The sequence below is a fragment of the Mustela nigripes genome, chromosome 6, assembly GCF_022355385.1.
Source record: "Mustela nigripes isolate SB6536 chromosome 6, MUSNIG.SB6536, whole genome shotgun sequence".
Taxonomy (NCBI): Eukaryota; Metazoa; Chordata; class Mammalia; order Carnivora; family Mustelidae; genus Mustela; species Mustela nigripes.
In genome coordinates this window covers 79,618,910-79,644,063 of record NC_081562.1, presented here as the reverse complement: position 1 = coordinate 79,644,063, position 25,154 = coordinate 79,618,910, and the positions used below count along the sequence as shown (strand labels likewise).

Here is a 25,154-nt window from a genome sequence, read left to right as displayed (position 1 = left end):
GTATGCTTTTGAGATCCTTATTAGCTTAGAGTGTGACCTACTAACTGTGGCCTTGGACAGATTGCTTACTCTCCCTGCCTCTCAGTCTTTTCACTCCAAGTTTACAAAGTTAAATCAGATGACATTTGTGAAGTTCTTCACATCCAGAGCTCTCAGTGTATGTAATTCCTTTTGAAAGACCCCTGTCCTGGAAAGTCCCCTCCCCTAGAAGATAGATAGGATAACTAACCGCTTGTTTGCTTTTCTGTGAACCGCTGGCTTTTAGGTATAAGATTAGGTTATTAATTGTGGGATTAATTGCTCTCTTGCCCTTCTGTAACTGCTTGGCTTATAGAAATAATAGAGACGCCATGATGGCATTCCTACCTTCCCCCTTCTTGTTCCCCCTTCCCGCCTCTCTCCTCCCGAGGGCCCTCAGAACCAATCAGCCTGTTCCCCCTTCCCGCCTCTCTCTCCGCGCGCGGGTCCTCAGAGCCAATCAGCAAAACCCAAGTATGCCTTTTTCAAACGTTCAAACTGTCCACCAATCAGTTGCGCCCCACCCAAAACTTGTTTGTACCTTCCTATAAAAGACCCCGCTTCACTCCGGTCGGTGTGTTCCGTTAGCTGGAGCTGCCGACCACCCGCCGGTACCTGCGTGACAATAAACCTCTTGCTGTTTGCATCCAGTGGCAGTGTTGGATTCTTGGGTAAGGGGATCCGTGGGTCTTTCACTTTCTGTCCACACCACTCTTTTCCTTTTATTTAGAGTCTATGCTCATATTACGTTGACCAAAAACAAAATTAAATGTATCAAAGAATTAAACACAGACACAGATATGAGAGCTGGCCATAGTAATGACTCTTCATTTATCAGAGGTGCCTGCATCTAGGGCTGGTCAGGTCATGCTTCTCATCACCTTGTGACATGTTTGCAGATGCGTTATAAACAAACTTGTGACACACGCAGCAGTTTAAAAACTGCTTGTGCGTTGGGCTTGCCTTCCTGCTGCTGGGAACTCCTGCTTGTGACTTTGGGAACCCTGCCACCATGTCAACAAACCTGTACAAGCCTGCTGGGCCCTTGTGGTCCATCTGACAGCAGGAACCAACAGACAAACACGTGAGTTAGACCATCATCAGGCATGTCAGACTATGGCCCCATAAGAGGGGCTAAAGAATACTCAGCCAACCCAGCCTCAACTGCTGACCCACAGATCCAGGAGCAAATAAAAGCGATGTTCTACAGTGTTTTTGAGCCACTAAGTAGGTTGGCTTTAAGCCACTAAATTTTGGGGTGATGTACTATGTAGCTCTTCCAACTGCGTGGTTATCTTCAACCTTGTAGTAAAACATTAATATAATTTGTTAATCTGTTTGCAAAGAGGCAGATTAAGGAAATCCCTCATCAGGGGAAATAGGAGTCAAGGGACTTTTTCCAGGAAATTCATGTAGCTCAAGTCCTTGATGACTGAGCTCTTAAGCAATATATATCTATGTCTAATGCAAAAATACTCTCCCTTTTCTGACAATATTAACAAAGAAGTTTAATTAATTAATTAATTAAATTCAACTTTAATTATTTTTAAATTTAAATTAAATTTTAAATATTTAATTAAATAAAATTTTAATTAAATAAATATTTAATAAATAAATATTATTAATAAATATTTAATTAAATAAAAATTTTTATATTTGAATCAAATTTTTAAATATTTAATTAAATAAAACTAACTTTATTAATTAATTGATATTAACAATGAATATTTTATTCTCAGGTTACTCCCTAGACAGACTGTGACTGAGCAACTGGGTTGTAATTTTTCTTGAAGAAAAAGGCAAATGATTTTTAAAAGGAAATGGAGACCTATCCCCAGTGTGAGCAAAGGGAAAATATTAAGATACCATCTCAAAAACTTTTCAAGCGTATATAGGGAAGTAGATAAAATAATTCTGGTAACATAGAAAAAATGAAGTTATAATAGGTTCACTTTCCATTTAAAAAGACTATCACTGATTTTCCTGGATACCTTAATTTACAGAGAAACATGATCCAAAGAGGGAATTTTTTGAAGTATGGGTTATAAGGGACTTCATGAGAAATTTGGGCAATAAAATATACATATAGGGTCTAAACAAAAATAAAAGTGTCTTAAAATAATTAACTACAAGACTACTGGATTTAACTATAACTTGATCCAAGATGCATTTTGATGTGTTTAATTAGAGGGCAAAAGGCTAGAAAACAAGAGTGTGTGTTCTTGGTCAGACCCATCTTTTTCTGTACCTGGTAAAGACAGGACCTGTCAAGTCAATGCGTAAGATGAGTTTGCCCAGCTGACACCTCCCTTTCATGCAGATGGAAACATTAGAACCTGATGTGACTGAACATTCAACCATGTGCCTAGATGCCTTCATTCACACTCACACTCACCCTTCTGATAATCTGACTTCCACTACTCTATTCCTAAGGGAAACCACTTAGGCTGACCCAACATCCAGTCTTCCTGACATTTGTTGCCTTCTCCTAAAATAATAAATTCACCTTCCTATTGAGAGATGAAAAGCATATTTAATTTGCTTATACAATAAAAAATTTAGTATCTCTTGTAAAGGTAATTTCTGTAGTAGAACCCGTTTTTCTCTTTAGATTTCATTTTAGGGGGTAGTATTTTGCTTTATCACAAACATTTATGTCTTTTTTTTTTTGGTAATATTAAAGAATTTGGGGCTTGGAAGAGACATTAGAAGTCATCAGGTTTAAGCAGTCACCCAAAGCAGGAGTGTCTCCTATATTTTCCCTAACAAGTGTTTTTTTTCTGGTAGGTCCTTGAACACGTTAATGGCAGGAAACGGACTCGCAGCTATACTGACAAAAGAGTTACTTTAATATCAGACGGTTTCAGTAGTTAAACAGCTCTTACGTAAAGCCCAGACTGATTCTCTATAACTGTGATCCATTCATCTTTTCTCTTTTCTGTCCTCCGGCACTACACAGATTAAGGCTACTCCCAATTGTACATGACAGCTCTTCAAGTATTTGAAAATAGTGATAACATTCCCTAGGCTAAAACCCAGATTTAACAGTTCCTCCCATAAAAGAGTCAGAAAACCCTTTATCAGTGAGGTCTGGCCGCCAAATGCAAGCAGACAGCCAATGAAGCTTTTAGCATATGGACTGGGAAGTGATCGAAATATCTTAGACCTGGTCTGATACTACAAAGCAGTACCGTTCCCTTCCTTATTTTGGAAAACACTTTTTATAATGGCATTAGCTCTTTTAGCACTCATGACACATTAGAGATTCCCATTTAGCCTTCAGTCAGCTAAAACTTTAAAAGCCCTTACTAAACAAACTTCTATTAAGAATACAACCTATATTTTTCTGGTAAAATCTAAGAGTATGATTTAGAGTTATCCCTAACTCTACTCTTGTTATTTTCAATCCACCACTCTAGTGTATGGAGCTGCTGCTGCTTCTTTTTTTTTTTTTTTTTTTTTTTTTAGATTTTATTCATTTATTTGAGAGGGAGAAACAGAGAGCATGAGCTGGCGGAGGGGAGGCCCAGGAGGGAGAAACAGGCTCCCTGCTAAGCATCTGATGTGGGTCTCCATCCCAGGACCCTAGGATCATGACCTGAGCCAAAGTCAGATGTTTAACCAGTTGAGCCACCCAGGTGCTCTTGGAGCTGCTTCACTGACTGGCGGCGGATACGCCAGGGGTGATCTTGAGCCCAGTGCCATACCATTAGAGGCTGCTAAGGGTCATCTGGCTCTTGGTCTTTTTAACAGGTTCTTCTTCATGGTATCCTAAAACCATAACACTCTCTGCTTTTCTTCAGTATAAAAAAATGAATTGCTATCCCAGAGGCACTGGGTTTCTGGCAAAAATATTCCTTGTTTAACAGAGAATGCAATGTACCCTGAGAGTCTGCTAACATCTGGTGTATAAAGGTTGATTTTTATTTTTAAAGGAGGCTCCACAATGAGAGTGGAGCCCAACACCAGGCTTGAACTTGTGACCCTGAGATCAGATATGAGCCGAAATCAAGACTCGAACACTTAACCGAGGGAGCCACCCATGTACCCCAAAGGCTGATTTAAAAAAAAAAAATACATTTTCCACACACTATATTAATTACACACCAAACTCATTCTATAAAGTAGGTATTACCATTTTCACTTTATATGTGGAAAAACTCAATGTAGGTAAAAGTGTAGGTTCTGTGGAGTCATCAAGCCAGCATCTGAATTCCAACTGCCTCATCTATCAGCCAGTGGACAGTTGGCAAAATACTTAACCACTGTCAGTGGTCTCTCTTCCTAAAATTTGCATGAGAAATAAGTAAAATGATGTACATATATCATATAACAGTAGTAGGCAAATAGTAAGGTCTTGATAGGTATTATCTGTAATTCTTATAGCCTCAGACGAGAGAGTTAAAAAAGTGGCAGAGACAGGACTCTAAAGCAGAGTTTGTCTGATCTCAAAACAACTACAAATACGTACAGTCAAGGACACAGAGAACTAGTTTTACTTTTCCCCTAGCAAATATAATTTATCTTCCTGACCATACCCTTCAATACAGTAAAAAATAAAGATAGGATTTGAGATTAATAAAAGGAATAATGGACATAGCCCAGTTAGAGATTTTATAGTGACAACTTAAAGACAAAAACCAGTCTAAGAACTAGGTCACAGGAAAGATGAGTTACAAAGCAGACAAGCAGTAGCTCAAGGCAGGGCGTTTGTGAGGCAGCAACAAATTCATTTGCTGTCCAGTAGTTGAGGGTGAAATCTAAACAGCATTTTGATTTTGATGGGTTCTATGCATTATCCTGGTTCTTAATACCTCCTTGACCCTCCTGAGCTTTCGATAGCCGCCAACATTTTCATAAGACTAACCCTCAAAAAGTTAAATTATTCATTAGCATTACACATTAACAGACATGTCAATATTACTAAGGATACAAATCTCAAAAGAAGACATACAAATGGTCAACAAGTATTTAAAAAATGTTCAACATCACTAATCATCAGGGAAATGTAACTCAAAACCACAATGTGATATCACTCCACACCTGTTAGAATAGCTGTCATCAAAAAGACAAGAGATAACAAGTAGAGGCCATGATGTGGAGAAAAGGGAATGCTTGTACACTATTAGTAGGAATGTAAACTGGTACAACGATCATGGAAAACAGTATGCTAGTTCCTCAAAAGATTAAAAATAGAAGTACCATATGATCCAGTAATCCTGTGTCCAGGTATATACCCAAAAGGAAAGAAATCATCATCTCAAAGAGATATCTATGCTCTCATATCCATGGCAGCATTATTCACAGTAGCCAAGATAATATGGAAACAAACTAAATGTCTATCAAAGTTTAAATGGATAAAGAAAATGTGGCGAGTAGATAAAGAGATAGAGATATGTATAGAACAGAATATCATTCAGACTTTAAAAAGAAGAAAATCTTGTCATATGTAACAACATGGATTAATTTTGAGGAAATAATGATAAGGGAAATAAGTCAGGCACAGTAAGACAAATACCACATGATCTCACTTACATGAGGAATTTAAAAAGTTGAACTCATAGAAGCAGAAAGTAGAACCAGGGGCTAGGGGAGGGATAAAGGGTGAAATGTTGATTAAAGAGTACAAAGTTTCAGTTATGCAAGAGGAATGTGGTCCAGAGATCTAACCTACAGCAATGTGATTGTAGTTAACAATAAGTAGTATTGTATCCTTAAAATTTGCTGCGAGTAGATCTTACCAGACACAAGGGGGCGCACATGCATACAAAAGGTAGCTATGTGAGATCATAGATACTTTAATTAGCTTGATTGTGGTAATCATTTCACAGTGTTTACATTTATCAAATCACCACATTGTACACCTTAAACATATACAATTTTTGTCAATTATAATTCTATAAGGCTGGGGGCAGGATGTGAAGAGAAAAATATGTAATTATCTACTTTATGATTTTTAATAAAAAGATCTATTTCCATGTTGTAGCAAAGTTGAGGGGATAATATTAAATACATAATCACTGGAAGAAAATACAACAAAAATGTATACCTAGAGCAAGGTAAAGTAAAATAAAAGGATAGATCGTAAACTTTGCTCATCTTGGTTAGTAGATTATGAAGACAATGAGAAACAAGAACAGAAATTGTGTTCTTCAAAGTCAACAGAAAGGAGCATTCTTCCACTATCAGATATAGGTCAGACTAATGTGCATTTAATCATTACTAAGCACTCATTTGAAAATATGATAAAGAATCAAGAACTCAGAAGTAGAGCAAGCCCCCCACAAAACTTACTTTTCAAAGAATAATTCCCAGCTACATGTTCTTTCATTTTAAGTAAACAGTAATGTCAATATTCTCTTATAAAATGCAAAGTCTTCTAAATAAAATCAAATTTTAAAGTTCTGAACTTTACTTAAAGTCTCTAATACTGGAGCTCAAATAATGATGCACGATCAGGGCTTCTCTAGACGCTGAGATCAAAAGACAGTGAGATATCACAGCTCTGTTAAAAATTAGGTAGAGGGGCACCTGGGTGGCTCAGTGGGTTAAGCCGCTGCCTTCGGCTCAGGTCATGATTTCAGGGTCCTGGGATCGAGTCCTTCATCGGGCTCTCTGCTCAGCAGGGAGCCTGCTTCCTCCTCTCTCTCTCTCTGCCTGCCTCTCTGCCTACTTGTGCTCTCTCTCTGTCAAATAAATAAATAAAATCTTTAAAAAAAAAAAAAAACAGGTAGAACAACATAGACAAATCTCTCCAGAGCATGACAACAGAAGGAACCTCTTCTCTTCCAACTGTGGTTAAGTCAAATGATTGAAGGATACCGTAAAAGATACTTCATTCAATTGAATCCAGCCTGTCTTTCTTCTGCCTGACAACTAGGATGGTCCTATGGAAAGACTAAGTCATGTACAGTTCTGGTAATATCCATAAGAAATTTTTTAATGTACCTAAACTGACCCAAAAAAATATGTAAAACGGTCTCGGTAGCCTCTCAGATGTCTCATTACTCAAGCAAACTTCACTACATAAAATAGAAGGAAGTTACTAAAATTGGGTGTATAAAAATGAGTCATAAACTTGATTTAGGAATAGGGAAAGAAGTTCACCTGTGGGTTCCTTTAAAAAACGTAGGCACCCAAAGATGTATCTCAGTATGAACAATACCATCTCGGAAACTAATCTCAAACCAAGGACCCAGGGTCACCTGAAGGCCAAGCCCTTCAGCAGGAAGCTCAGGACACTTCTAACTTCCGCGCCACTGCGAAGGGGCAGCTAGTCTCGTTTCACTGGAGTCGTAAATTCACTCCGAAGTACCACTTTTTAATGTGCTAAGTGGCACGTCTGTGGAGAAAAGTAAATTAACAACAACAACAGCGCATCATGACTGAAAGGGCTGCATCACCTTCCCGCCAGTTAGAGGTTCTTCTGCAGCGCTGGAGTGAGGAGAGCCAGCCGTGGCTATCTGATGCACTTGGGGTTTGAACCTTGGGTAGGCCAATGGAATGCTCACCCACCCAGGGAGCTAAAGCAACAGAGGAACCAACATGGAAAACTTATTCTGCCCAGCCAAGTCGATACCTGGCACCTTCAGACTGTAGATGTTAAGGCACTGGTGGGAAATAAAAAAAAATACCTCCATGTTGTCCAAAGAGCATGCATCCACCACTCTCACTCGGAGTAACAACTTCCGGCTGTAGAGTCGCTTTATATTTTCATCCTCTTTGTAAACTCCCCGTAGCAGAGAAATGCTGACAAGTATGATGAGCGAGCTGAAAAGTTTTGAAAGGCTGACCCAAGCTAAAGAACAAATTAATAAAACATGGGCAGTAAACACGGCAGCTCTGTAGATAACATCACTCCAGGAAAAGTCATTCAAAATACACAGCTAACTAATGTGTGGTGTGGGTAGTAGCCTTCCTTTTTGAGGGTACCTGCAGTGGTACCACACTACTGAAATATTGCCAGATTTTCCTGCATGTAGTTATTCATCTCTGGTTGCCATTTAGGCAATTAAGATTATGTTAATTCGGTCGGTTCCCTGCAGTATCACTTAAAATGTCACCCTTGGAGTCGCCTGGGTGGCTCAGTCAGTTAAGTGTCTTATTCTGGCTCCAGTCATGATCCCAGGGTCCTGGAATCCAGCTCCACATTAGGCTCCCTGCTCCACCCACAGCCTACTTCTCCCTCTCCATCACTTGTGCTCTCTCACACTCACTCTCTCTCAAACAAATAAATGAAATCTTAAAAAAAAAAAAAAAAAAAAAATATATATATATATATATATATATGTAAAAAGGCAATTACAATGCAATATGGTGATGTAACAATGTGGACGGTGCCTGAGATTACAGGAATATATACAAAGAGCATTTTTCCTGACCTTGAACTATGAGGGAAGTTTCCCCAGAGGAAGTGGCAGCTAAGCAGAGACCAGAAGAACTATGAGTTAGCCAGGGGATAAGCAATGGGAAGAGGGAGTGGCGGTGGGGTAGAGGGATTTATTTGAAGACCCAGGGGTGAGAAAGCAAATCCATGAAAGAAGTTCACTTTGGATGGAGCTTAGTTTTTTGGCAAAGGGAACAAAAGAGCAGAATAACAAGGTAAGTGGAGCAACATTATGTAGAGCCTTATAAACCATGGGAAGAACTTGGGCTTTATTAGGAAGCCATTGACAATCCACCGCCGACTGGTAAGCAGGGCCATCTGTATTTTAGAGGAATCACCACAGTGTGGAGAATGAAGGCGAAGGGGCAGCTGCCGCAGAAATCCAAGGAAGAAACAACAGGAGAGGAGCTGTGAGGCCAGGCCTAAGTAGATGGATTTGAGAAATCCTTCGCAGGTAGAATCAAAGAGACTTTGTGATCTGCTGTGTGTATGAGATAAGGGAAGGAAGGAAAGAACAAACAATATCAAAGTGTCTGGCCTTAGCTGCTGGTTGGTAACAGCGCCATTCACTGGCATGGAACAGAGGAGGCTAGCGGGGCTGGGCCGTGCGGAGTGCAATGAGTTCAACTGCAGATTTATGTTGCTTGAGTATTGTTGAACACTCAGATATTTACAGATATTTACATACATTAGCATGACATGAAACACAGAAGAAAAATTGAGGATACATAGACACATTTTAGAACTGCCCATGCAAAAATAGTCATTTAAGCCAAGAAGGTGGGTCTCCCACTAGGAGGCTGCATAGAATAAGAAAATCTGATTAGAAACCTAAGTGACGACAGCTAGAAGAACACTGAAGAGCAGGACCGTGGGACAAGAGAATAAAGAGAGGTGGGACATGTATGGAATTAGAAACCAAGAACAGAGGAGCATTTCAAGAAGGGAGGAATGGTGGTAAGTGCCAAGGTCAAGTCACACAAAGACTGACAGGTATCCATTTGTCGTCTGACAAGGAGATCAGAGGTGACCAAGCGGATTTGGGACCCACATGGACTCATGTCAAGACTTGTGGCAAAGAGTAAGACGGAAACAGGTGCTAAAGCCTCTTAGTGAGAGAGAGAGCCACGTTGCTAGATGACAGAATGAAAGAAGTACAAGGTGAGAGTCAGATGGCTCCAAGGATTTGATATGAGGACGCAGGTGTGGTCCAAAATTAATTTTTAAAGAGAGAATAACAAATCTGCACTGCACACTAACAGACATCTATCACAAAGAATATTTTGCTTCTACCCTCTTTTGAAACATTAAAGGGAATTTTTGCTTCATTCTGCAAAGTAAAAGGATATTCCTATGGCTCTGTTATGCTTTCTTTGATTAGAGATGTTGTGACATTACAAGCTGAGAGGATTTTATCCTATCTTTTTACATTTCCACTTTCTAGATAATTCTTCCTGAAATAAAATTCCAGCTCATTTCCTACCAAAAGGATATACACATAAATCAGTGTATCATACATGGCTCATGAGGAAGTGTTAAGTGATTTTAGTAAGAATTATTTGCCCATGTGCAAGCGACAGTAAAAACTGCCAAGTCTGGAAATAGTTTCAAATACAAGTACTTTCTCATGACTAACTAAAAGAGCATTACACCATTATTCCTAAATTGAAGTGGTATATGGCACCTATAATCTGATGACTCTAGAATCTGTACTGTGCTAAAGAAAGAAACTGAAAAGTCAAACAGCATTTTAGCTACCCCTATAGTCAAAAGAGTATGAGAAGTTGTCTGAACATAATCTCCCTTCAGCAGGTTCACCAAGCGAAATATTTACCTTTCCTGTAACAAATACTTAAAAAAAAAAAAAATTTGATTTAAGGAAAAAAATTCATAGAATTCTATACCTAAAAAAATTAAGACACTACTGACCAACTATGTTTTCTCTGGTCACAAGGCAGAAATTTAAACCATCCTTAAAAGACAACAAACGATCTGCAGAAGAAATTTGACAGATGCCTTTGGTGTCATACTTGCTGTTGTTAAAAAGGGCGTATATACAAGACATTCTCCTCAAAAATTACTAAGTTTAACTTGGGTGCCTTACCTACAGTTAGATTAGTCATTAAGACTAGAAATAAAAACAACATTGACAGACTAGGAACAGCTCATTAAAATTCATGTTACATACACTGCTAGGATTTGTTAGGAATGTCTTTAAGGATGTTGTTCTCTACATTTTAGAGAGTCTTCTTTATGAAAACCCACAGGAAAATCTCCTGGTTTTCATAAGAAAGGCCAGGAATGCTTTCTTCAAATATCCATTGTATAATACAATATATGGTCTCTAAGCCTGGGCTCTCTGCTGATTACTTGTTAATATTTTCTAGGACAGCTTTAAAGTTTCCTCACCAACAACATGGACATCAACATGGAAGATTAAAAAACAAAAAAACAAATATACAAAAAAACATGGAGCAAAAAATAAAATTCATGCAAAAAATGGAGAAGAGCAAAAGAAAAACTCCTACAGGGGCGCCTGGGCGGCTCAGTGGATTAAAGCCTCTGCTTTCAGCTCAGGTCATGATCCCAGGGTCTGGGGATCAAGCCCCCGGGCTCTCTGCTCCATGGGGACCCTGCTTTCTCCTCTCTCTCTGCCTGCCTCTCTGCCTACTTGTGATCTGTGTCTGTCAAATAAATAAATAAAATCTTTAAAAAACAAAAAAAGAAAAACTCCTACAAAGCATACAAAAGGAATTTGTTTTGTGGCCATTCTGGGTGTGTCTGTATGTGTGAATTTTTCTTTCTGAGCTTTTCATCACATAGAACCCATTATTTAAATACAGTACATTAATTATTTACTGCTAAGGAATAAATTATCTCAAAATGTAGCAGTTTGTAACAGCAAACATTTATTATCTCACAGTTTCTGTGGGTCAGGTATCTGAATGGTATACCCTGGCTCAGAGGTCAGGTCACAGGCTACAATCACCATATGGGGAGAGGCTACAGTCTCCCTGAGGCTTGATTTGGGAAGGACCTGCTAGCAAACTCATTCACATGACTGCTGGCAGACCTCAAGCCCTTGTAGGCTATTGTGTGGAGACAGTTTCTTGCCACATGGATCTCTCCATAAGACTACTCTTGGTGTGGTAAATTTGCTTCCCCCAGAGTAAGGACTCAGAGAGAGAGAGAGAGAGAAATACACAGAGAGAGAGAGACAGTAACAGAAGAAAAGGGAAGCAAGACAAAAGTTTAATCTCAGAAATAATAGGGGCTCCTGCGTAGCTCAGTCAGTTGGGCAGTTGCCTTCGGCTTGAGTCATGATCCCAGGGTCCTGGGATAGAGCCACATAGTGGGCTTCTGACCAGCAAGGGAGCCTGCTCTCCCTCTCCCTCTGCCTGCCTCTCTGTCTACTTGTGATCTCTATCTCTCTGTCAAATAAATAAATAAAAGTCTTTAAAAAAAAAAAGAAAGAAAGAAAGAAAGAAAAAGAAAAAAATAATCAACCTCCACTGAGGCACCTGGGTGGCTCAGTCAGTTTGAACATCTGACTCTTGATTTCAGTTCAAGTCATGATCTCAGATAAATCTGAGCATTGGGCTCAGCAATGGGCATGGAGTCTGCTGAGGATCCTCTCCCTCTCCCTCTGACCACCCCCTCACTTGCACATGCACTCGCTCTCACTTTCTCTCTCATGTTCTCTCTCAAAAAAAAAAAAAAGAAAAGAAAAGAAAGAAAGAAAAAAAGAAAGGAAGAAAAGAAATAATAGCCCATCACTTTACTATATTTAATTCATTAAAAGCTAACTACTTGGTTCAACCTACACTCAAGGAGAAAGGAGCACAAGAGCCTGAAACTCAGATGCAGGGACATCGGGACCATCTCAGAGGCTGCCCGCTACAGACAGTTATAGTCATTTTATCCGATGACAGGGATTCCTCTTTACTCCAATTGGGATCTGAACTGAAAACAGTGGAGCTTGATAGGTTGGCCTTAAGCAAATGGAACTTACTTTAAATTTCTAAAACAATAGCAGAAAATGGAATTTCTTTGGTCAGTCAGACCTTAACCGCTCTCTGGTCAATCATGAAGCCCTTTCCTGAGGATGGAAAACTTTGTTTTTGGCCTAGGAACTCATTCTTCTAGTCGAACCTGATACAAGTCATTCCTGAAAGAAGGACAAAGAGATCCTTTATCTTAAAACAATCTCATGGTCCTATTAGAGACGGCACTTGGCTACAAGTTACAACTGTCCAGGAATCACCCGTGTGCATCAAGGCCAAGTCTTTCTTCCAGATGCCCAGGTGATCCTCTTTCCTTCACAGTCTCTCTACTTTCTCCCACTTATTTCAGGTGGGGCAACCATATGTTTCAAATAGCTCAGGACATAACAGTTTATGCCTTGTCTCCTATCATTAATAGCACTCCTTTTCATTCTCAGAAGGGTCCTGGTCTCAATAATGAATTACAAAATCATCCTATTTTAGGTGCTACTTTGTGGTTTTCCTCTTTATTTCTACTCTGGCTTTGGGGGGATTTGTTTTGGAAGCTACAGGGAGTAGAATCGAGAGAGCAACTTGTATCCTCTTCTTTTGCTAGTGGGAAGGGTTCAGAGGAGGACAAAGTGGCCCTGAACGAGGAAGTGCCCATTGCTAACCCTTCCCAATCTCTCCATTCTCCAAGCAGTGGTGCAAATTTCACATGTATTTAATAAAAGCAGAAAAGGCTCAGACTGTTGAGCAGAATTTGAAAGATGTATTTGGCAAGGATAAAATATACCTAAGGACATTAAAAACAAATAAGCTAAACTCCCAGGAAAAATATGGGCAAGGCTGTTTTGACTCCCTCTTGACCCTTCAGGGCAAATGAGAACGTCCTGGCTAGCTGTAAGAGCAGGCAGAGCAATCCGCAGAGCAGATGGCTCCAATCCAAGCCAATTATACAGTCACAGTCTCCCAATGCAGTGCGTTTCCTGGGCTACAATGGAAGAGATAACATAGATATGCAACCATGTGATTTACTATCTACTCTGCCTTCAACCAAAGTCAGGGAAGAAACATTGCTATGTGCAGTGCTATGCCCAGAAGCTTTCAGGCTGAGGCTCAATTTAATTATTATTTTTTTCTTTTTTAATTCAAATTCTTCCCCTCTCATGACCTCATCCTTTGCCTTCAGCAAACTCCTCCCTAACTCTCCCAGAAGTATGAGTTGACTTGAACACATTTCTCTACCTCCAATTATTTCTTCACTCACATTATTATATTACTAACATGGAAAGGGGGCCTGTTGCCAGGGCAACTAGGAGGAGTGCATAAGTTCAGCCTCAGTTGGATCCTTTACTCTAATTGATCAAATTCCAAATATGCTCTTTACTGATCTTAATTTTGTAGACAGGAGAAGCCAAAACATTTCATAATTCCTCTGACTTATTATAAATTTACCTGTATCTTCATAAGGCCCCACTGACCTGTATCTTTTCTCCTCAACTCACTAACTCATTTATTTCTAATAATTAGGGTTGACATTCCTGAGAACAGTGTTGAGAACAGACATGGCATGAGAAGCACCAATGGATGCTTAAGAATGGATGTATTCACCAAATCAGAATGTATACTAGAGGTACACAAGAACTGAACCAGTGCCTGCTAGCTACCAATCAATCCAATGATACCTTGAAACCATTCCTTCTTGTTATCAAACAGATTTCTCCTCTGATCCATTATTGCCCATTTAATGACCTGATAGGCCATCTGATATCATCATTGTATATACCTGAATAAGACTTAGATTTTCATGTGAAATTCATGCATTCCTTTTCAGTCACATCAGTTACAGTGATTTTGTAAATATCATCTTATATATCCCATTCGTAGGAAGAAACACACTTCCTAGTTGAGGTGGGAGTGGTCGCATGTGGTAGTCAGTAGTGTTATTCTAGGTACCTGCGATGAATGCAGTTCCCAGCTCCTTCGTGCTTGGTTGTGGCCAAATAATTCATTCTCATCAAAGTTGTGAACAGAAGTTGATCACTTCTAGGCAGAATGCTGAATTACTCCCCTGAGACCCAGGGAGTAACTAGCAATATTGTAATGTAGCCACTATTTCAGTTATGGTCTCAGAATGAGGAGGCTGAAGTGAAGCCTTCTAAGCTGACTCACAGCGAAATGTAGTGTGACTGAAAAATAAATTTTGCTGTTTTAAGCCACTGAAATTTTCGGATTTGTTTGTTACTAAGACATACGCTTACCTATCCTGACTAGTATATCTTAGTTTTAAGATCTTATCATTGAAGCCTCCCACTTCATGTTCTGATTTTGAGATACCAACTCTAGTGACTCTTAACATAGAATCCATAAACTCCCTTGCCTTGTACACAAGATTTAGGAGGCTGGGAAGAAGATCCGCCGTGTTCATTATATTCTCCAAAACTCCTGACTTTAGCTCTATCTTTTTGCTGATTCTTAAGTAATCTATGAGTTTAGTCTCTACCCATGAAAGGCAACGCCAGGTTGTCAACCTTGTCTTGGATCTCCTTGCCCTAGATTCTGCCCTCATCTTCGTAACCCATCATCATGATTGTCTGGCTATGACAAACGTCTGCCTGTGACTGGCTTCCTGAACCAGCTCTGGTTACTTGTTTGAGTAGCTTGTTTGAGCTCAAGGAGATGAGTTTTTAAACTGTAACTGCTAATCAGTGCCCAAAGTAGGTACTTGGAAAATTTTCTTTCTTTCTTTCTTTCTTTTTTTTAATCAAGAAAGTCAATCTCAAACAGATCAGCAGTGTCAATGGTTCTGGCTCTGAGACCTTGTTCCTAAGAAAGAAAAGGAGAAAGGGCTATTGTGAATTTTAATTAAAAACCCTCCCAAAGCCTGTAAAGTAAATTCTCTAGAAGCAATTCCCCCAAATGGGTGCACAAGTCAAGCTTCTTTACTAATTTATTTAGGTCATTGAATTTTCATAAACTGACCTGAAACGAACCTTCCCTCAATGATGTAGTGAAGTGATAATCAAAGCCATCCTCTCCAGATAGTTAAATTGTCTAAGAAGCTGACTTTCTGTAGTTTAGCTCTCCACCTTTTGCTGAGCCTTGTATTAACTTAACATCCCAACAGAGACATCACACCTGTTGCTCACTTAAGACCTATGAAATCCTGATTACTTATCAGTTTTACATATATCCACATATTCAATTAAGATGTCACTGTAAGGTTCAATATATGCATACTGTTAAAACTTATCTCTGTGTAGTTATTTATAGCTTTCTCCTCAGTGATTTATTTTAGATGCTTAGCTTTAAGTTTACACATCAAATTCTCTAATAAAAGTAAAATGGCTTAATTAAGAAATACACTTAAGTATCTAACAGCAGACATTATATATATATGCATAACAATATATTGAATAATAACATTATTCATTACATATATCACTGGTGTATTTTATCCTTGCCAATAATAATATTTTATAATAAGTTAAAAATAAAGTGCATATTTAGGTAGTATATGGATGACCTTGAAGCAAAGAGGTCTATTGACTTTTTTCCTAAAAGAATAGAAGTATTTTATATCTGATAAATATTTTCTGCTATTACACAGGATGCTGAACATCTTACACTTTGCATAAAAAGCCTGAGAACCATCCCACTAAATCTTTTAAAATATGCATTTTAGGAAAAAAGAATTAAACTATGTAGTCTATAAAATATAAGTCAAAACCCAATACCCTTTTCTGTCTTCATATTTTTTGTATATTTTATCAATCTTTATTGTAAGATTTTTTTTCAATTAGGTAAGGGTGTTCATTTAATATGTTACTTAAATATTATGCTCTTCTATGTCTTTTGTAACTAACATTTTCAAGTATTTCATGTGCATTGCTACTCTAGGGAAAAAAATAAAAGTAGAGTGTACACTGGCAACAGCCTAAAGGAAACTGAAACAGAAAAATAACTAGTTCCAGGGCGCTAGGGTGGCTCAGTTAGTTAAGCGTATGCCTTCAGCTTAGGTCATGATCCTCAAGGCCCAGGATGGAGCCCGGTGTGGGGCTACTGACTCAGCAGGGAGCCTGCTTCTTCCTCTCCCACTGTGATCTCTCTAGCTCTCACACTCTTTCAAATAAATAAATAAATAAATCTTAAAAAAAAAAAAAGAAAGTTAACCTGTTCCAATGTGATTTTCTCCATGCCGAAAACACAAGCAAGTCACTTATATCTACTCTCAAGAAAGGCATCATCCTCCTGCCCTGAGGCAAGACTCAAGGAAGTGCCGACACTCCTGCCAGAGCAGCAGGAGCGATGTACGTACACTAGGCACTGCAAGGGACGTTACCGTGACAGGAAACCTTCGGGATGATGGAAGCCCTCGTGCGCAGAGTTCTGTTCAATGATTTTCATCAGTCCATCAAAAATAACAATGGGGTTAATAGGTTACAAAGAGTATGACTGGTCATAGAAACGTCACATTCTCAGCTCACGCTGGGTCTCTCTTATTATATTAATTTATTAAATTAAACTATATAACTTGTGATAAACCTTAAGCTTCAGGCTATCATATATATCAACTTTTCATGCCTGGAAAGTAATTGTTTCCTACACATTCACCACTAGGAAAATGAAATTGAGATGGAAATTAAAGATGTTCATTATTATATAGTCTCTAAATAACAGATACTCACACCCAGGCCCACAGGCATGACCGCCACGTCATGAAGTCCCATGATATTATCCATAATTCCACCGAATGTTGCCTCTTCTCAAAAAAATCAAACTTAGCAAATAATCATTTGGTAACTTAATATTATGTCTGATTTCCTCTTCTGAATCCTGATGAAATATATTAGCTCTCTGTATTTGCTTTTCGTTGATGAAAAATAAGCCACAGTTTATGTATATTCATAAAGATGCATTCATAGCATTTGAACCGGGTGCTGTGTATTCCATATACTAATTTCTCTCCATGATTCAAGTATATTTAAGACTATGTATTATGTATTATGGCTTAAGAAATTAACATTTACTGAAGACCTACTGGTGCTAAGCATTTACTCAGGCATTTTGCATAAAATATGATAACCATTATCCTAGTTGTATGATAGTAATCTAATAACATCATTGACATAAATTATTTCATTTCATTATATTGACCAAAGTACTTACTGCTATTATTACAACAATTAATATTTATTGAGAGCTCAAGTCCTTGAGAAACTAAAACGTATTCTATTATTATAAAAGCAACTAACACTGGGAGCTCACAATACGGTGGGCACCTTGCCAACTGCTATGCATTCTTTGTCTTCTTTGATTGCCTCAGCAACCCTAAGATAGTACTAATATCCCCATTTTACATGTGGGAGTCTCAGAAAGTGAAGCTTACCTACGGTCATACAGCAAGAGTGTCAGGACGAAAGTGCATGCTATTGCTACTCTGTCACATTGCCTTCCATATAAAACAAAGCCAATGGCAAACGAGATTAAAGTTAGTTTGTTTCTTCACCTTAGAAGCATGCATTTCCCCAAAATTAATAATAATGAAGATGAGGTCGATAATAGTAAACCTAGGAACAACCCTGTAACAACTCATCTTAAAAATGAGAAAACTGGGGCGCCTGGGTGGCTCCGTGGGTTAAAGCCTCTGCCTTTGGTTCCGGTCATGATCTCAGGGTCCTGGGATCGAGCCCCGCATCAGGCTCTCTGCTTGGCAGGGAACCTGCTTCTCTCTCTCTCTCTCTCTCTCTCTGCCTGCCTCTCTACTTGCTTGTGATCTCTCTGTGTCAGATAAATAAAATATTTTTTTAAAAAATGAAAAAACAGTCTAACTTTTCCAAGTTATTTTTGCCAGTAAGTGGCTGAGATGGAGCTAAAATCCAGATATTCTGATTTCCGGTTTGGAATTTTGTCCCCACCGTAACAAGTTGATAAAATATTTAATGAGGGAGTTGAAATAACTAAAAACAATGATCACGGAACACACTCCTCTCAAGTGTGTCAAAACAATGTTGATTCTGGACAGATAATAATGCATTCCCGCACAGTAACAAGGATGCAACATCGATTGCGTTTTTCATTAATGTTTTAAAACGTCATCGATTCAGACTACACTAACAGTAAACTTGTGATAACTTGAGTGGACTGTGCTACTTGACCTTTATAGTATCAAAACCAAGTAATGTAAAACCAATAGTATCAAAAGCAACACACTAAAACAAGATGAAACCAGAGATGGAAACAAACCATAAGAGACTCTTAGGAAACAAACGGAGGGCTGCTGGAGGGGAGGAGAGTAGGGGACGGGGTAACTGGGTGGTGGGCATTGAGGAGGGCGTGTGATGTCATGAACACTGGGTGTTAGAGAAGACTGATGAATCACAGACATGAACCTCTGAAACTAATTACACATTATATGTTAATTAATTGAATTAAAATAATTTTAAAAAATAAAAAAATGTTTAAAAAGCAGCAACGAGGCCCTATGGCTACATGGCTTCTGGCTGAACAAGTGTCCGTCGTCTTTGCCCTGACCGTCCCCCTCCTCCCCTACCCTCCCTCCCTCTCTCTCACCAAATCTCCCTCCCTCCAGCACCCCACAGGTAATCCCCCTTGACCAAACCCAGCCATTCATTTCCAGCTTTTCTTCTCACTAGCCCATTCTCAGCAACCAGCTCGGTCCCTTACTCCCAGCCTTAGTAATTAATTGTGCTATTATTGTGAATTAATCGTACAAGCAAGTCAATGTTTAGCCTAATTAAGAACGAAGCCAACAAATTATTTAAAGCACCACTCCAGCAGAATTTGCATTCAGCCTTGTATTAGCAGCCAATCAAGCTTTTCAGCTATCGTCTCAAGTACTTGCTGGCTTCCTGAATACTTAAGCCAAGCTTTCTCCCCACCCCAGCTTCTGAATCCTGCCCAGGGCCTCCTTCCTTTACCCATCCCTATATGCTCATCCCTTGGAAAAATAATATGGTTCTTGTTTCATTTACTACAGTTTATATCCACTACAGTGGATAATTTTGGACACCAATAATTTTATTATTTTACGCCACACAGAAACTATATAGCTGAACATGACTAAAGACTATTTGGATTTTTTCTTGCCATTTCCCGAAATACATTTAGCACCTTTAAAATCAAAGAAACACACACGCAAAACATTCCTTCCTCAGCATGAAGCTACCAGTGTAAACAACAGTAGCAGGTCAACCAAGTTTGTACTTCAAGAGCAGTAGCAAGTGAAGATCATGGCTTTTTAACAGAAAAGAAAAAAAAAAAAAAGCATGCACCAGGGCTGTTACCTCTAGATTAGTACTGACTAAAAAGAGAGAGAGAAAAAAAAAAAGTTTGAGTAAGGAATCTGAAAGCATTATTGCAGGTTTTAAAAATAGTGAACTTAGGAAAGAAAAAAGTACTGCCTGGAGTGAAATTTCACCCTGAAATTTTCCATCAAAGTGTAACTCAGCTTTGGGAAAAATAATGGGCTGGAACCTCTACCTCTGGCAACAGAAACTGAAACTATAAACCAGAGTCTTTTCTGAGAGAACACGTAGACGCACGGATGGCCCAGAGTAACAGTAAAAATGAGGATAAGCAAGCGTACAGGGGGTAAGGTCTAGGGCAGCTGTGCACACACACCTGAGGAAGCAATAGAGCCTGAACAATTTCATCCAGCCTATGGACAAGTCTATGCCAGTCTCTTGCTTGTTTATTTTTCCCATTCATCTTTGCTTGGTTTTGCTGCCCCCTCTGTACATAAAAGCCAGGCATTTTAGATTGTAGGAAAGTATCCATTTTATTTTTTTAAGATTTTATTCATTTCAGAGAGAGAGGAAGAAAGCACAGCAGGGGGAAGGGGAGAGGGACAGGGAGAGAGAGAGAAGCAGACTCCCCACTGAGCCGGGAGTCCAAGGGAGGGTTTGATCCCAGGACTTGGGGATCATGACCTAAGCTGAAGGCAGACGCTTAAGAGACTGAGCCACCCAAGTGCCCCATGGAAAGCGTCATGTTGTGTTGTATTTTATTTTATTTTGTAGTTTTTTTTATTTGTCGGAGAGAGAGAGCACAAGCAGGGGGATCAGCAGGCAGAGGGAGAAGCAGGCTCCCCGCTGAGCAAGGAGCCCAATTGTGGGACTTGATTCCAGGACCCTGGGATCATGACCTGAGCCAAAGGCAAACGCTTAACTGACTGTGCCACCCATGCATCCCTAGAAAGGGTCTATTTTAAATATTCCTTCCTATCACCTTCCCTAAGCCACTTATAGCATACTCTTACAGCATACTCACTTATAACAGACTCACCACACCCAGAAATTTAATGTGTGCTCCACAGAAGTTCTTACTTACTAAAACTGATCAGAAAAAAAACAGAAGAGAGAGACAATCCATTCCATTTTCATTACCCCATCACCTAATTTGTACCTTCATCTTTTTTGCAGGTTCTTAATATGAATACTAATACTTATTTTCAAAATTGCCTGAATCACTTTGTCTCATTTCTCAATTTCTTCCTCTGCAATACCTAACACATATTGATGTATTAATTAATATTTGTAACACTTCTCTGGAAAAAGCTGTGTATTAGGAAAAATAAAACTTTCTTTTTCATTAACCTTGGAAAACCTCAGATTCTTCATATTCTGTCCTAAATAGCATGTACTCTTTGGAAACTTATTCCAGTTCACGAGGAAATTTTATGTCTGTCAAGTGTCTAATTTCCTCCATGCTAAATACAATATTTATCCTTGTAATACCAGAATAAGTCCATAAGCACACAGATATGTATGTGTGCATATATGTGTTTATATATACTCTTATTTAAACTTGTTTAAGAACATAAAAAGAGGCCAAGCATCATAAGTGCTTATTATAGAGCTCACTAGGTAGAATTCTTCAAAAAGTCCATTAACAATTAGGAAGGCATGCATTTCAACCCAAGTTTCCGAAATTCAAAAGGAACAATAGTCTCTTCAAAAGGAGCAAGTCTCTCAGCGACAGGGCTGAGGCAGATTTGCCTGAAAACATGCCCTCTGCTGCCATCAAGTGGCCCTTTTCAGAATCGTTTTACAAACATAACCAGAGCCTATACGCTTTGCTTTCCTACCATTTCATTCTTTATACATTACACATATTATTCTTTGGGGAATTGAGATATTTGAGAAGGCCAGGAAAACCTTTCCTAAATTAGGGCTTTATACTATGAATGCTGTGAAAATTCCATGACCAAGAAGTTCTTCAGAAAGATGATACTTGCGGTAGAAACTCTTCCCAGCCCTATATGACTTGTTCAGTGTCGGGTCAGTAAAGACCACACCATGGACTCTGAAGCATACCTCTCTTTATTTCTGCCAAACAGATTTAACAATAGATTGGCCTTAAGAGGGGCGCCTGGGTGGCTCAGTGGATTAAAGCCTCTGCTTTCTGCTCAGGTCATGATACCGGGGTCCTGGGATTGAGTCCCGCATCAGGCTCTCTGCTTTGGCAGGGAGCCTGCTTCTTTCTCTCTCTGCCTGCCTCTCTGCCTACTTGTGATCTGTCTGTCAAATAAATAAATAAATAATCTTTAAAAAAAAACAAGATTGGCCTTAAGATACCTTGCTGAGGAGCGCCTGGGTGGCTCAATGGGTTAAAGCCTCTGCCTTCAGCTCGGGTCATGATCCCTGGGATTGAGCCTGACATCGGGCTCTCTGCTCTCTGCTGTGAGGAGCCTGCTTCCTCCTCTCTCTCTGCCTGCCTCTCTGCCTACGTAATCTCTGTCTGTCAAATAAATAAATAAAATCTTTAAAAAAAAAAAAAAAAAGATGCTTAGCTGAATAGGAAGGAAATTTAAAAACAAAAACAAAAACAAAAAACCTGGGGGTGGAGGGAGTCATTTAGAATTTTTTTTTTTAAAGATTTTATTTATTTGACAGAGAGAAAGATCACAAATAGGCTGAGAGGCAGGCAGAGGGGGGCGGGGGGAAGCAGGCTCCCTGCTGAGCAAAGAGCCCAATGTGGGGCTTGATCCCAGGACCTGAGCCGAAGGCAGAGGCTTAACCCCCTGAGTCAGCCAGGCGCCCCAGAATCATTTTTAACCAAGAATCCCATCACTGTGGAAGAAAATGGCTGCATGTTTGTCACTCCAATGAGAACACCAGGAGCAGCCAACTTGACTCTTATCAAGTCAGTTCTGGCTAAAACTCTTGAGGTTCAGTCAGACAAATCTAGCGGTTTTGTTCTCTATAAGGAGGGCTCAAAGTACTCTTAGCTGAACCTAAATTTACAACCAATCCTAAAATTGGGGGGGAAAGGGGGAAAAAAGCAAATCATACTAGGGAATCCTCTTTGAAATCCTAAAAGAGCCACAAACAGGACACATTGGAATCGTCGATGCCAATCAAATTCGTTGTAAAGAACCCAGGATTCTGGGGTGCCTGGTTGGCTCAGTCGTTTAAGCGTCTGCCTTCAGCTCAGGTCACGATCCTAGGGTCCTGGGATCAAGCCCCAAGTTGGGCTCCCTGCTTAGCCTGAAGCCTTCTTCTCCCTCTCCTGTTCCCTCTGTTCGTGTTCCCTCTTTCACTGTGCCCGTGTCAAATAAATAAATAAAATCTTTAAAAAAAAAAAAAAAGAATGCAGGATTGCAGGATTCTCCTCCACCTCCACCACCAGCAATCCACAGTCAGGACACTAGTCAGTCATAATAGCCACATGCCTATTCTATCCACAGCCTCTGGCTCCATCACTCACTCCCTGCCATACAAAGGAGAGGAAATGCTTCAGGTAACAGGGTGTTTCCTAAGAACCCCTAAAGCACAGCTGTATTCATTTTCTCTAACACCTGATTTTCCTCCAATTTACATCCCTACTTAAAGTACTTACTAGTTAATGGCGCGTGTCATTAGAGCTGGTAATATATCTTTTATAAATGATAATGTAATATTTTTATTAGTAGAACTAAACCACTTGTCCCTTGCTTTGGATTAAAAATTAAAAAGTGACCCCATTAAAATGTCCTCTCAGGAAAAGATTCTACTGAACAAGGCTGAGACATATTGGGGAAGAATTCAAGAGTTAGTAAGAACATGGAATACTATGTTCAGTCTGAAAATAAAAAAGAATCACTTTCAATTTTAGTTAAGACAGACACACATAAATTCTCTGATTTCCTGCATATACCTCCTACTTCTTTCCATTTTCAAACACAGCTTGAAAGATTAAAAATACAAAGAAAGACTAATACACTCACAGTGATTGAGTATCAGAATCAATCAGCATTCAACTCTATGCCAGCCTGAGAGCAGGAGGTATTACCAGAATTCACTACTTAATCGCTCAACTCCTTGTTTAATGTCTAAAGTAGAGACCGAATTATAATGTCACTCTACACAAGAGACAGACCATCTCTGGTCCTCAGTTTCCTGATCTGTAAAATGAAGGTAATAAAAATACCTATTGCTCGGGCTCACTGTGAGGATTAACTGAGTACTGGTACTGAGTGCTTAAGATCCTCTGTAAGACTGGTTTGATTATTAGCTATTGAGTGCTTTATAGTGTGCCAGGGATTACCTATTATTGCAATAATTTATTACTTTTAAATCTGCTTCTTTCTCAGAATAAATACTTCCAGTTAGCAAAGACCTCAGTAACTCCATACAACAACAAATATAAAGAATAAAAAAAGAATGAGAAAGGAAGTCAACTTCCAAGCAGAACCAATATTTCATATACTATTTTTAAGTAATATTTTAAGCAAGTTCTTAAAAAATGCAAGTTTTTTATGGGTCCCTTGCCCTTCTGGCCCCAGTGCTGAGTGCACAACGCCTCTCTGACAGACTTCCAGTTGTGTTGGGTAATTCCAAGAGGACCGTTACCCATTCTATTACTACAGGCACTGCACTAAGGCTGAGGCTTCTCCTGACTGGCCTGGGTTAGGGTCTGTGACTCCACCATTTAAAAAGTGACGCAGTAAATGGCATTATTTGAAATGTAAGAAATAATCACAAATAAAGCACGTCAGTAACTTCTCAAAGCCTGAACATTTGATCTAAATATCACATGCCTGAATTTATCCCTCTACTATTTATTTTCTTTAATGGTGGGGAAAAACAATAAAATGTTAATTGAGCTATCCCTCTCAGCAGTGAACAGTGCTGGCTAAAATCTATACACAACATCGAAACAACTGCACTCCAGAACTGACCGACAATCTTGCCTCGTCTACATTTAGAAGAAAATGGTATTACCTAGCTTTCCAATCTATTGGGGAGAATAGATGGAAACATTCCTTAGAAACTATATCAGTACACAGCAATATCTACAGTGGTTTATTCTTGCCAGAAATCTAATTCTTAGTGCTATAAGCTAAGCCATTCTCCTTGTAGTCTGTTCTTAAAACTTATCAAGAGCAAACCAAGAAAGTTACTAAACAAACAAAAAAAAAGAAAGAAAGAAAGAAAGAAAAGAAAAAATCCACAATCTCCTTGTTAGCACCTCTTCATGCCATGGTGATTTGATTAGTGATTTGATAAGTATAGATCACAACCCTGGATTTAATACAGGGTGGCCCACTTTTAAAATGACCCATTTATAACAATGGTCTCTCTGTTGGAACTGTCAAGAGAGTTAAAAAAGAAAAAAATGCCACCAGTATCAAACACCTTCATTTAACCAGGCATTGCAGAACAATGGGATTGCAAATCTAGAGACCTTCATCTTAGGCCAGCTTTACTAACTGTAAGACAAGTCAATAAGATTTTCTGATTCTCACACTCTCTGGGACT

The 25,154-nt window shown here is 39.2% G+C and overlaps 1 protein-coding gene across 4 annotated transcripts in view; it reads right to left on the bottom strand.

Moving 5' to 3' along the window:
• TMEM117 (transmembrane protein 117) overlaps positions 1–25,154 on the bottom strand; it is a 476,788-nt gene that overhangs the window by 363,090 nt on the left and 88,544 nt on the right. The window lies entirely within an intron of this gene.